The sequence below is a fragment of the Physcomitrium patens genome, chromosome 3 (assembly GCF_059467195.1).
Source record: "Physcomitrium patens ecotype Gransden chromosome 3, ASM5946719v1, whole genome shotgun sequence".
Classification (NCBI taxonomy): domain Eukaryota; kingdom Viridiplantae; phylum Streptophyta; class Bryopsida; order Funariales; family Funariaceae; genus Physcomitrium; species Physcomitrium patens.
Window position 1 is genome coordinate 17,804,388 of NC_143412.1, and position 15,626 is coordinate 17,820,013.

Sequence of the window (15,626 nt, forward strand, 5' to 3'; positions counted from 1 at the left end):
GGAGATACAATAAATTAAAACTATTGTGGAAATATATATATATATATATATATATATATATACTAATTAAAAGAGATTTAATATAGATGTAATAAAATTTATATTTGTAACAAATTAATAAATAGAAGTTTAATTTTTAAACCAATTTATACTATTAATAATATAAATCCGATCTAAATACTCTAAAAAAATAAGATTTTTTTTATATGAAGAAAATATATTATATATAATAATATACTTATTTTGATTCTTCTCAAAATAAAAACAAAATATGTAAGTCAAATAAAAATAAAAATAAAAAATATATTGATGAAAGTCAACTATAAGTAAAACAAGATTAAATACTCTAAAGTCCAAAATCTTATCAAATCTATAACAACAAAGATCTCAATACAACATAAGACCAAGCATACTAGAATAAAACTAAAAGTAACTAAATAGAATGGAACATGAAAGACATATTGAAGATCACCAAGATCTTGCATAGTTGCCACTACATAGAGTTAATTCATACTAAGTTGCTAATAGTCAAAAGATAAAAAAGATTAAAAGATGCTACTATAGTGGCGACTACAATTTTTAGGTGGCAATTAGGTCAAGAATAATGTAGGATTTAGTTGGATGAAAGAAAGAAGGATGAAAACAAAAGAGTTCATCTCTAATGAATGTAAATTCTAGCTATAAGTAAAGAGTATTGGGAGTGAGAGTCATCTTACTCCACACTTCATTTTGTGTGCAACCTTGTTGTTATTAAGTGTTGTGGCTTTTTAGTTCTCTTTCTTCAATACGTTATGGACCCACTCACATTCTTTTGTAAGTTTCTTTGAAGTTTTATGAAGACTATGTTGTTATATAGAGTAGATCATATTATTGTTGCTGATGTTTGAATTTTGATAATCCTAACTTTTAGATTCAAATGTAGATCTAAATCTTTGTTTACTCTTACTTGTTGTTAACTGCATCTTGGATTCAAGGTTTGATTTTCACCTTATAGTGATATTATAGAATACTAGTATTATGTTTTCTTATTGATTAATATCCTTTGTAGATTAACATTTTAGTTTCATGTGTTAACTGAGCTTAAGGTGCTTAAAAGACCTCTTATGGTGCCTAGAGGTGATTTTTGAGCATATAAGTGAACTTCAACATGAAGAGTAACAAATCAGAATTGAGACATATATATTGATCATTGAACTTATGAAAGATTATAGAAGTGAAGTTGAGAGTGTTTTGAGAGTGAAAATGATGGTTCATTCATAAAAAAGGCATTCTAAGATTTTAAGATAGCAACTCCTTCTTGCTGATTTTGAGAGCTTTAGGACTATTTCTCTTAATCTGTTTTGATACATCTCTTTCTTAAATATAGCTTCAAGTGAAGGTGAAGACTTGAGAGCACTTGAAAAGTTTAGAAGTGAGAATTTCTACCATTGGAAGGTCAAAATGGAACTTTTGTTGGCTTTTTTGGACCTATTGGATATTGTAGATGAAAGTGAAGAGCCTCCAAGCATGTATGCTGATACAAAAGAGAAGAAGGACTACAAACATTGTAAAAAAAAAGGTCTTTGGTTTGATTCCATGCAATATAGATGAAACCAAATTCTCTCACATTATCTCTTGTAAAGGACCAATGAAAGCATAGAAGATTCTTTGCAACATCTATGACAGCAGAAACTTATCCAACATCATCTACTTAAGGAGGAAGTTCTTTACATATAAGATGGAAGAAGATGAAAATCTCGTGGCACACATCAATAAGGTGAAGACACTTGTAAATCAGCTTGCAATTATTGACAAGCCCTTATAGAAAGTAAATGTTGTCATGAGTCTATTCATGAGCTTGTTGAAATTCTACAACTATCTCATTGTGGCTTTGGAATTCATCAAGATAAAAGAACTTAAAATGAATTATATGACAGTAAGACTTACTCATAAAGTAACTAAAAAGAAAAATAAAAAAAAATCAAAGTGAAGATTCAGTACTCAAGTCATGACAAGATAAGGATAACTATTCAAACTAACAAGGTAATGTCAAAACTTGCTTTATTTGTGGTAAAAAAAGATATTTTACTCAAAATTGCTACAAAGATAAAAAGATAAATAAATAAATAATATATATATATATATATATATATATATATATAAATATTATACAAGATGAGTTTGGAAGATAAGATTATCCATTCATCCTAAAAAACAAAATCTCTATGGCTACAATGTCAAGATGGATTGTGGATTCAGATTGTTTGAAGCATATGACATCTTATAAGTGTTCATTTGATACTCATGAGGCTATTTCAGCATCAAATGTGATTTTGGTGGAATGTGGCACATGTGAAGCTATTGAAATTGGTTCTTTTATGATAGAGATTGTTGTAAATGGACAAACCAATAGGCTCAAATTCAAAAATATCTTCCATGTGCTCAAGATGAAGCAAAACCTACTTTCAATGAATAAACTTATAATGGAAGATTTTATAATTTAATTCAATAAAAATGGATATTTTGTAAAAACATGGTGTAGAAATATGATTGCTAAAGTCTTTAGAGAGGGAAATTTGTACTATATCAAGTATAAGAAGGTCAATGGAGTAGATGTAGATGTATTTTCTGAGTTTACATCTAACCAAGTCAAGTTGAATATATAGCATTGTCGCCTTGGTCATTTAAAAGTGAAGAGCATGGCAAAGCTTAAGTCTATAGTAAGTAGCTTAGATCTTAGCAAAACAAGCCAAAATATAATACAACTTGCATGTGAAGAATACATACAAGGCAAACAACAAAGGACCTCATTTCCAAGTCATGTAGCAAGACATGCTACAAAGTTATTGAAAATTATCTATTCTGATGTATGTAGACCTATGAAAAACACAAGTATTGGAAGAGCAAGGTATTTCCTTATTTTTATTGATGATTTCTTAAGAAAAATTTAGATTTATATTTTTAAAGCAAAGAATGAATGCTTTTGGAAGTTTAAGGAGTTTAAAGCACTTCTTGAGAAATAAAGTGAAAGCAAGATCAAGGTTTTGCGTATGAACAATGGAAGTGAATATATAACTAAGTAATTTGATATTTATTTGAAGAATGAAGGAATTGCTAGACAAATAAAAATTCTATATATTCTAAAATAAAATGGTGTTGCTAAAAGAGCAAATTAAATCATTATGGAGATGGCAAAAAGTATGCTTTATGCTTGAAATCTTGGTTATAAATTTTGGACAAAAGCTATGGTGAATGTAGTATATACAAAGAATAGGTGTCAAACAAGTGCTCTTAAATCAATGATACCATAAGAAGCTTGGAATGAGACACAATCTTATATTTCGCATATAAGGACCTTTGAATGTATTGCATATACAAAGACATCAGATTATATGAGGTCCAAATTCGATGCAAAAGCTACAAAGTATATTTTCGTAGGATATTGTGAAGGTACCAAGGCATATAGGCTTAATGTGTTTGGACACCAAAAAGTTTATCAAAAGTTGTAATGTTGAGTTTTTAGAATATAAAAGTACTTTTGAGTATTTAGAGATGTGTCCAAGCTAAAGTAATGATGTATTTATGGACACATCTCCAATTTCAGCAATAAAAGAAGAAGATGAAAAAAATGAAGATAATAAAAGTAAAAATAAAGATGAAGAAGCAAAGAAGATGAAGAAAATAAAGATGATAAAAGTAAGAATAAAGTTGAAGAGGCAAAGAAGATGAAAAAGTAGGCCTTATAAATTCTGACAACCAGCAATAAAGATGTTGAAGATTATGATGATGATGATGATAAAGAGTATCAACCTTTAAGTAAAAAAATACAAGCTTTAAGAGAAGAAGCTTGGAAGAGATCTTGGAGTACAACAAGCTAAATCTTCTTCAAATGAAAGAAAATATCCCTTGAGAGAATGAAGACCTCATGGCAAATAGTGGAAGAACCACATCTTTCCTCAAGTAAGTAAAGAACATACAAATATTTTTCTCTTTGTTGATCTACTGTCTTTGTAAAGATGCTATAAAGTTCTAAGATGCAATGAAGTAGGAGAAGGCTATGAAAAAAGAGTACCAATCTCTTATGAATAATGGTACATGAGAATTGAAATCTCTTCTAGTAAATCAATATAGTATTGGTTGTAAGTGGGTATTTAGGACTAAAAGAGATGCAATAGATATGGTGGTGAGGCACAAATTAAGATTAGTAGCCAAAAGATATTTACAAGTTGCTGGAATTGACTTCAATGAGACTTATACATCTATTGCCAAATTTACTACTATTATGAGCATTGTGGCAATTGAGGCAGCAATGGATTTAAAAATGTACCAAATGAATGTGAAGATGGCTTTTTTGAATAGAAAATTATAAGAATACATCTACATAGATCAATTTCAAGGATTTGTACAACAAGGCAAAAAACACCTTATATGTAAGTTGAAGAAATCCTTGTATGGATTGAAACAATTACCAAGAGCATGGTACCAACATATTGACACATTTTTTGTCAATAAGAGATTTGTAAGGAGTGAGGCTGATCATTCACTATATGTAATACAATCTAAAAAGTTTTTACTGATTGTAATCCTCTTTATTGATGATTTGATCATCTTGGCTAATAATATAGAAAAGATGGATTAGATAAAGGCCATATTAGAAAAAGAATATGAGATGATTAATTTGAAAAAACTCTACTATTGCTTGGGAGTGGAGTTCATAAGAGATCATGGCAATAAGACTATTACAATGAGTTAAACTAAGTACATTTAAGAAGTATTGAAATGATTCAATATGGAGGAATACAAGCCCATTGGAATATCTTTGGAGGCCAATTTGAAGTTGATGAAATTCAAAAATAAAGAGTATGCACAAGTCAAAGGTGAGATGCAAAGTTTTCTATACAAGGCAATAGTATGCTCACTAATATATGCAATGGTAGCCACAAGAGTAGATCTTGCATTTAATATAAGTTTTGTGAGCCAATACATGTCTAAGGTATGACCTTTGCATTGGACAATGGTAAAAAAGATTTTGAGGTACTTGAAAGGTACAAAAAACCTCAAATTGTGTCTTGGAGGTAAAAACATTGATTTGTAAGGATATTGTGATGTGGATTGGACTAAAGATGTAAATGATAGAAAATCCACAATGGGATATGTATTCTTTATTAGAGTAGGAGCCATTTTATGGAATTACAAGAGACACCCTACATTGCAAGGCCAACCATGGAGGTTGAATACATGGCAGCAAGTCATTGTGCAATAGAAGCATGTTAGATAAGACAACTTTTAGAAGACATTCGATTAGTGCAATTGGAAGCAATTCCAATAATGTGTGATAATCAAAGGTTTCTTACATTTGCTAAGAATTCAAAGCACCATTCATGAACCAAGTATATTGATGTTCAATATCATTTCATATAAGAGAGAATTGAAGATGGAATAATAGATATGAAGTATTGTGTTATAAATGATATGCTTGCTGATGTGCTTACAAAAACATTGGTAAAAAGTAGATACCAAAAATTGATAGAAGCATTAGGCTTGAAAGCCTTTTGACAATTAGCAAAGTATGAATATTGAAAATTAGCAAGATCTTACATAGTTGCCAATACATAGAATGAAATCATAATAAGTTGCTAATAAATAAAAGATAAAAAAGATTAATAGATGCTATTATGATAGGAGATAGGATTTTTAGGTGGCAATTAGATTAAAAATAATCTAAGATTTAATTAGATAATAGAAAAAAAGATAAAAATATTTAAGTACATCTATAATTAATGTAAACTCTAGCTATAAGTATATGATTTTGATTTGACTCTAGTAGAGGTAATCAATAAGCAAAAGGATTGATTTATTCACAAATAGAAAAACATCTCAGCCCTCAATAGTCCAACAAATCACAAGAACGAGTAGTCTTAATATTACAACAAATTAACCATACATTATAACCTATGTTGAATTATGGTTGCTCCTTGCGATAGGCATCCGCATTGGTCTTTTGCCGTCCTTGAGCTTCTTTTAATTGTATCTTCATTGTTGCATGTAGCTTTGACAAATGATTTGCTAAATCTTTTGCCACAAGATTATCAACTTTTGAAAAGTCAAAAGTATTAAGTTGTGGATAATAACCATAACTAGCAAAGGAAGGAGTTTGTTGAGTACAAGAATGTACCAAATTATTATATGCAAACTCTGCCAATGGCAAAAGAGTTGTCCAATCATCTTGATGATAATTGATAGTATACCTCAAATACTATTCCAAAATTTGATTTATCCGTTCCGTTTGCCCATCAATTTGAGGATAAAAAGCCGAAGAAAGTTTTATATCCACTTTTGAAATCTTGAATAAGATTCTCAAAAATCTTAATACAAATTGAGTCCTCCTATCCAATATAATATCCTTTGGTAATCCATGATAGCAATAGATATTTTCAATAAAAAGCTTAGTTATTTTTTCATCTGAAATAGATTCTGTACATACTACAAAATGTGCCATTTTGGTGAAGCAATTTACAATTACAAATATGGAATCATATGAACTTGAGACAAAAAGATTTGTGATAAAATCCATTAGAATATTAGACCATGGTTGTTTTAGAATAGGTAACGGTTGAAGCAATCCATAAGATCGATGGCAAAGAGTTTTGGATCTTGAACAAGTATCGCATGATTGTACAAAGTCTTTTATCACCTTCTACATTTGAGGCCACCAAAAATCTTTTGATATTAGTTTCAAAGTCTTATTGTATCCAAAATATCCAACTGTTAGAATATCATGACAAACTTCAAGGATATATAATCGTGCCTCATCTTTTAGAATATATAAGCAATCTTCAAAATATAGTAGGTTGTTCTTAAATTCAAACTTTAAAGTATCATAGGACTTAGAGGAAGTATTTTTAATATCATGAAGAAGAGGATCAAATGACATATTTGATTGAATTTGCTTGACAAAAGTTGAATCAATAGTTAATGTTAATTTTATTAATCAAAGATGAAAATGATTGACCTTCAAGAGAATCATTCTTTGTTGATCAAACGATGCATCTCCTTCTTTTGGTATAAGATAAGAATGTCTAGAAAGGACGTCAAATAGACTTTATTGTTTTTTGGATCAATAAATGATCTTGAAATTGAATTTGGATAAAAACATGCTCCAATGGACTTGACGACGATTCAAAACACGTGTTGACATGAAATACTTGAGGTTCATATGATCCATATACACGGTAACTGGACTTAAAGTGCCTTCTAGATAATGATGCCATTCTTAAAATAAATCCACAATTGCAAAGAGTTCTTTGTCATAGATCTCATAATTAAACTTTGCCATTGAAAATTTTTTGGAATAGAAAGCTACTAGGTGGAGTTTGTCATCTATTCCCATTTAAGACAATACATCATCCATAGCAAAATCTAACGCATCTATTTCCATAGAAAATGTCTCAAAAAAGTTGATACAATACAAGATTGGTGCAGAAGTAAATTCTTTCTTTAAAACATCAAATAATGCTTCTACTTCTTTATTCTACTTAAGTTTGTCTTTACAAGTCAAACGTATAAATGGAACTACAACTTGAAAAAAGTTCTTGATGAAGATTTGATAGTAATTATCAAAGTCTAAAAAGCATTGCACATCTTGTACTAATCTTAGATTCTTCTAATTTATGATAGTTTGGACCTTTTTAGGATCCATCATAAGGCCTTCGTTGAAAATGATATACCTTAAAAAGTCAACTTGAATAGTATAAAATACATACTTTTCTAACTTGGCATATAATCTTGCATCTTTAAGTTTTTGTAACACATGACAAACATGAAACTCATGTTCTTCTGTGTTCTTAGAGTAGATTAGAATGTTGTCTAAATAAAAAATGACAAAATCATCTAGAAACTCACAAAAAAAATCATTCATAAGATGTTGAAAAGCGGTCAGTACATTCGTAAGTCCAAAAGGTATGACATTATATTCAAACTATCCATACCTAGTTCAAAAAGCAATCTTTCATTCATCTCCTTCTTTAATACAAACTAAGTTGTATGCTTTTTACAAATCTATTTTGGTATAGATCTTTGTTCGATTGAATTGGTCAAGAAGTCTTGAAATCAAAGGCAAAGGATACCTATTCTTGATGGTGATCTTATTGAGTCCTTGATAATCCACACACATTTGCAAAGATCCGTCTTTCTTCTTCACAAATAAGATAGGAGCTCTGGTTGGAGATTTAAAATGGCATATGAAGTTCTTTGTTAAATTCTCATTAATATACTCCTTTAATGTAGCCAAATCATTATGTGATAAGCTATAGATTGGTCTGAATAATAATTGAGCGCTTTCTTGCAAATCAATTGAATAATCATAAGATCAATGCTTTGAAAGAATATCTGTATTCTTTTTTTCAAAAACGTCTTGAAATTCTTTATTTTGGCTAAGAATACCACTTGATATATTTTCACTATTAGAAATGGACATAGCATATATAGCAAAAGATGATCCTTCTTTTACAACATGCATAAAAACTCTTGCACCTAGCAATAAAGGTTTGGAAGTACTAAACTTTTGTACTTCTACTTTGCTAACTTGATCTTGGATTATATTACCAGAAAAGTTAAGGTTACAAAAAATTCAATCTATTTGAGGGTTATATTTTTTTAGCTATGATAATCCTAAAATAACTGGATTAGAAAGAGATCTTATTACATTAAATACTACTATACTTTTATGATCTTTAATTTTTACATCTAAAAGAATAGTCTCATGGATAATATTTCCAGAAGACAACAAATGACCATCTATGACTTCTACATGTACGGATTTAGTTTTCTAAACTAAAGATATTTTTTGAATTTTGAAAAAATCTTTGTCTATAAAATAAGTTGAGGCTCTTAAATCTAACAATGCAAAGACTTTGTGATTTTTAGGTCCTAAACACACATTTATTATATAATAAGGTAAATGGTCTAAGGAGAGAATAAGATCTTTACTAGTTTTGTACATGATTCCAATCGCACTGTCCCTTTTGTATCTAAAGAAACTTGTTTTCTAATACATTATCTTCTTGGGTAATTGTTCTCCTCATTTTACAATTGTATTGCTTCTTTGAACAATATTGAACAGTGTGCTTAGCTTCTCTTCATGATAAATACAAACCCTCTTGGCGACATCAAGTCTTTTCTTGCTCTCTAAAAGTTTTAAAACATATCGTATCAATATGCATTGGTTTCGGCCTTGATGAATACATTTCAGAGAACTTAGAAGTTGCCGCCATTACTTGACTTGTTCCTCTTTAACCAAGTCTTTGTTCTTAATGTCTTTCAAATAATCAATTGTCCCAAGTAATGGCTTAAGCAATAAATTATTTCTAAGATTCTATTTTTGATATTATTAATAATAAATCTTTGATTCTATCCTTTAATCCATATCAAAATTGATTGATGAGTACTTTATCATTTTATCAATAAAGATAAGAATTTGGTCTCTACTAATCATTTTTTATTACTTTCTCTGAATGTCACCATAAACACTTCTACGGAATGAATTCAAATCATAAAAGAATTGTAATTTTTATTTTTATTTTTTTTATTTTTATTTTTTTTTAATGGTGTAAACGAAAAGAGAGCACTTTCTGATATAAGTGTGTTTATGAATCCAACTTGAATAAATCCATCAGGATATTAAAAAAGGTGCAACCTTAGATAGAGCTTGACTTGTTGCAATAATCCTCAAAATTTTGATCTTGTCCCATCAAACTTCTCAGCCATACTAATCTTTGTTCTTTGTTATACCTATTGAAGCAAAACTCCTTGGATTTGGTTATGAGGTCGATCTACTTGCTTCTTTCAATTGTACAACTTCTTGTCATAGATTTTGAACTTATCTATAAGTGTTGGCATGGTACTTCTATGATTCATGTTAAAAATACATGAGATGTCTACTCTAAGAGTGTTGATAAGCTCATGAAGATCTATAATAACTATAAATCTATTTTCACTTCCGCTAGGTGTAGCGTCCACAATCTTTTCTTCGATAGGTAACTCAAACAAATTCAAAAAGTTAAATTAGAGGAGGGTAATCTACAACCTCTAATAAAAATTTCTACAAGGAAGGATAATCCACTATCTTTAAGGAAAGATCAATGTTAGAAAATAAGATTTTTTTTGTTTAAAATATTGATAGTTTGCTACCTTCAAAATATAAAAATAGAAATGAAGTAATCTACTCACTTCTAAAACAAGAAAAAAAAAATAGTATATTAGCACTCTTATCAAATTTTTAGGGATATGAATCTCAAAGAAAGAGAATCCTTGATACACTCTTGTGTCATTGAAGAGAAGTAGAAAGTCACTTCAAAGGTAATGTAATATTAATTAGAATGGCTATTGCCAAAAACAAGAAGATTAGAAATTCTTGAAATGAGATTTTGGATTAGAATGGTATTGACAAGGGTGAAGAAGGCTTCACTCTTGCTTTCATATATATATTCTTAATAAGAAGCTACATAGCGATGTCATATAGGACCTCCAAAATATGTTGACTTTATTAGGCACGTGACTTCACTTGCAAGGCAAAGTTTTTATGTATGCACCACATGATTAGCTCGTTCTATAAGCTATTTTGAGGAGTTGACTTGTTCTATAAGCTACTAACATGTGGTTAAGTTGTTGGCTAAGTTTTTGACCTACAAACACATCTAAAGTCAAAACCGTTGTCGGGGTAGAGAGAATTTGCCTCAAGAAAATTCTGGGCTTTTGATTGTCACTAATTATTCAATCAAGTTTGAAAATAAGGAAAGTCCTAAGTTTATATATAATTTTTTTCTTTTTGAGTAATTACACCAAATACACAATTCTCAAGTAATCCATAACTTTCAAAATATGATAAAATCTTCTAAAACCTTGTTTGTTCTTATGTCGAGATTTTTTTGAACTTCAATACCTTATATCTCCTAATTCGACCGTTTAAAAAAACTCAAATTCTATATGAGGTACTAATGTATTCTTATTAACTTCTACAACAATTTTCAACTGCAAATTCATTGTAGATCTTGAGATATCTTAAAGACCCTAACAGTCGCTTCAAATCCTTGTCTTTATACATGTGCATACAATTTTCTTCATATCTCACAAAATATAGCTCAAATGCCACGAAATTTATCTGTATAGTTTTTGAACACAAAATTTTTCATTCTCCAAAAAGTTTGAGCCAAAAATTCATCCGAAAACTCAAGTTATGGCTCCAACCATTACTACAAACAAACTCGCTTACTTATTGCTTTTGATTTGGAAGTGCCGCCTTCAACTCCTTACAACTCCTTCATATGAACTCCAAAAACAATAATTCTTTCGTGAAAGATATAGGCCTTGAAATCGCTAATCTAGTCGCTTCTTTCAATCTTAAAAATTTGCTGTAAAACTCCTCATATCCTCAAAAGAGTAATAGTATGTCTTAAATAAACACCTTAACTTCAAATGGCTATAACTTCTTTAGCCTAACTCCAAATCCTCTAATTTTTGTACACAATTTGTACCCCAAATCCTAAACTTTACAATCCTAGCCTGTAATCTCTGAATCCTCCTTTGAAGTCGCCGAAACTCTTGTTAGGTCGCAAGCAGCCTCCTCAAAGCCCATTGGGCATGGTATTCGATCAATACGGATGAAGTATTCCATTCCATGCCTTCATCCGACCATGCCTTGCTTTCATCCCTCTCAATTAGCCTCCTACTAGTTTAGATTTTCATCCTTAGGCTTCTAACTTCTTCCAAGGCTTCATATTAAATATTTAGGTCCTATATATTTATATATATAATTTTTAATGTCAAAATCAAAACAAGTAAAGAAATAAAATAAAGTTTCTTATACTAACTCTCTTTAATTTAATCTACTAGCTACTCTAACACACATCTAGATTTATCAACATATAATATGTTTTAACTAATTTTTACATATTATAAGCATTTACAGTACGACACCACATTTGTGAAGCTTCTTGGGAGCTTTACTAAAAGACTATATGAAATTAATCTATATTTATCTAATTCTACTTAATCATATAAGTAATTATTGAAGTAAATGTATATGTTCGTGATACTATTCTAAGAAACAACTAAAATTCCATGTAAGTGATAAGATATGGTTACTTTGTCATAATATTCAGACTACTTATCTTTGTGACAAGTTGGACTATTGTAGGCTTCGACCTTTCCTTCTTAGTAAATAAGTCAATCTTTTTGTTTATTGATTATATCTACTTAAGTCTATGAAGATTCACCCTATATTTCACATATCCTTTCTTGAGTTGTATAAATCAATGAATAACTTGAGAAGAAGACAAATGCCACATCTTCCTGTTTAAGTGCATAATAATGAAGAGTTTGATATAGAAGAAGTCTTAGATTTAAAGGAGCACCAAAATAGGTTCGAATATCTTGTTCATTGGTATAGATATGATATTAGTGAATGCACATAGGAGCTAGTAAAGAATCTTACAAATGCAGCAAAGAAGATTGAAGCTTTTCATTTAAGACATCCATCGAAATCAAGATAAAAAATATCAAATCTTTGCTATAAAAGAAATAAGATTAAAAGAAGATAACACTCTTCCTTTTATCCTTCTTTGTAGCGTTTGTAGTTAAAGAGATAGAGAACCAACAACTAATCGATTCAACTGAAGAGCTTTCATTTGCGGACTTACACGACGAGGCATTGTGATTGTCATAAGCTTTAAGATGATAAAATTGAGATGAAGATCCCAAAGAATGACATGTCTTTCTTTGAATAAATAGTAAGATACAATGTGTTTGATATCATGACCTTCGAAGAGACTCTTGATGTTTGATGATTTTATTAGAGATAGGAATAATATCTAATGGTATTCTAAATATTTTATTTGAAAGAAGTTACAAAAGCCTCAACAATGACCAAATAATAGGATGGACTTCTCGCCCTAATATGAAACACTATTGATGGTTGAGAGGGCATATCAACCATCTTGAAAGAAAACAAAGATCAAAGTATGTAGCAAATATAATTCTTTGCATCTTGGATTTTTTCAACATATGAAGATTGCTCATCATAGAATTCGTCTCTAAAAGGAGAGATAATATCACGGACATATATAGGTATTCTAGTAAATACCTATGTGATTAGATTGGAAGAGATAAAAATAGATAAAAGTAGGTTAATTTTATAAGATGTTTTTAAGAAGCTTCTTAAAAGCTTCATAGATATTGCTTGACTTTACATGTATTTACAGTTGATTGATAGATTAGAAACTTGGTCAACAAGTTAATCACATATTGGTAGTTTGTGGAATAAACTAATTATGTGGCGCACGTATAGAAAACTTATCTTGCAAGTTAAAATACATGTCTTGCAAAGTCAACATGTTTTGGAGGTCTTATAGGACATTGTCACGTAACTCCTAGTTAAAAGTATACATGGAGGCAAGAGTAAAGCCTTCTTCACTATTGTCAATGCTTTTCTAGTTTTGAGTCTTATTTCAAGACTTTCTAGTCTTCTTATTTTTGGCAATAGCTATTCTAGTTCAATATTAATTTTGGGTGATGCTTTGTACTACAATCCTCAATACACTCTTGTAATAACTTCTTGTTTTTGGCAATAGCTATTCTAGTTCAATATTAACTTTGGGTGATGCCTTATACTACAATCCTCAATACTCTCTTGTAGTAACTTCTTTTTTTTGGCAATAGCCTTTTTAGTTCAATATTTACTACTTCAATATTAACTTTGGGTTCCAGTAATACAAGAGTGTATTGAGGATTTTCTTTCTTCAAGATTCATGTCCTTGACAACAAGTTTAGTTTTCTTGACTATTGATATGTCTTATCTATAAAAAAAATCTTTATCTATAAAACAAGCTTAGGCTCCTAAATCTAACAAAGCTAAGACTTTGTAATTTTTTGGTCTTAAATAAAATTTTATTATGAAACAAAGTAAAGAATATGAAGAAAAAAAAAAATAGGACCTTTATTAAGTATCACATAAGATTTCAACCACATAGTCTCTATTATAATACAATTTTTTTTTTTTTTGATACATCATTCTCTTTAGCAACCATGCTCCTTATTTTATAATTGCATTGCTTCTTTGAAAAATACTAAATAATAAGCTTTGATTCTCCATAATATGGGCACAAATCTTCTTGACAACTATGAGTCTTTTTTTTTTAATAAGAGATTTAAAACATATTGTATCAATTTTCATAGGCTTTGGTCAAGATGAGTGAGCTTCTAAAAACTTTGAAGGTGTTGCCATGGCTTGACTTATATCTTTTCAACCAAATCTTTGTTTTTAGTATCTTTCAAAGAATTGATTGTCTCATGCAATGGCTCAAGTAATAAATTACTTCAATGAATATGCTCTCAATATTGTTGACAATAAATCTTTGATATTATCTTTTAACTCATATCAAAATTAATTGATAAGGGCTTTGTCATTCCAATTGATATTGCAAGCAAGATTTTGGAATTTAATAGCATACATAGTAGTTGAATATGATTCTTGTCTTAGAAATACAAGCTTGATCTCTGCTACTTTTTTTTTTTATCACTTTTTCTAAATGTGGCTATAAATACCTCCAAAAATGAATTCCAATCATAGAATAGCTGTGAATCTTTTTCTATCAAAGATAAAAATAAAAAAAGAACATTGCTAGAAAGAAATGATGCTATGAAGTTAATTTGAATAAATCCATCAAGATATTGAAAATGATGCAATCTTAGATAGAACTCTATTTGTTATAAAAACCCTCAAAATTTTGATCTTGTTCCATCAAACTTCTCTAACATACTTATCATTGCCTCTCTTATATTTGTAATAGCAAGGCTCTTTAAATTCAATTGTGAGCTTGATCAACTTACTTTGCATATTTGTATAACTTCTTTGTGCAAATTTTGAACTTCATTATTGATTTCTTCCATAGGTATAAGAATAGTACCTCTATGCTTCACATTAAAAATATAAGAGATTTTATCCTACAAGTATTAATAAGCTTATAAAGATTTGCAATAATTGTAATTTTTTTTTTTTAGCAAGAGTAGCATCTATAATTTTTTTTTGCATAGACAACTTCAACAAATTCAAAAAGTTAAAATAAAAGAAGGCAATCCACAATCTCTAATATCAAATGAAAATTTCTACAAAGAAGAATAATTACTCTCTTTAAAGAAAAAATCAATGTTAGAAAATTAAATTATTTGTTTAAAGGTGGATAATTTGCAATCTTCAAATAGAAATAGAATAATGCACTCATTTTTAAAATAAAATAAGAGCAATAAATTATCACTCTTATCAAATTGTGAAGGATATGAATCTTGAAGAAAGAAATCGTCAATATATTCTTGTGTCATTGAAAAAGACTAAAAAATTACTCAAAGATGGTAATTTGTTGAAATAGAATGGTTATTGCCAAAGACAAGAAGACTAAAAAGTCTTGAAACAAGACTAAAGATTAAAAAGGCATTGACAAGAGTGAAGAAGGCTTCACTCTTGTGTCCATATATACTTTCTAACTAGGAGCTACATGGCAATATTCTATAGGACCTCCAACATATGTTGACTTTGCAAGATACATACCTGAACTTGTAAGACAAGTTATTTATATATACGCCACATAATTAGTTTT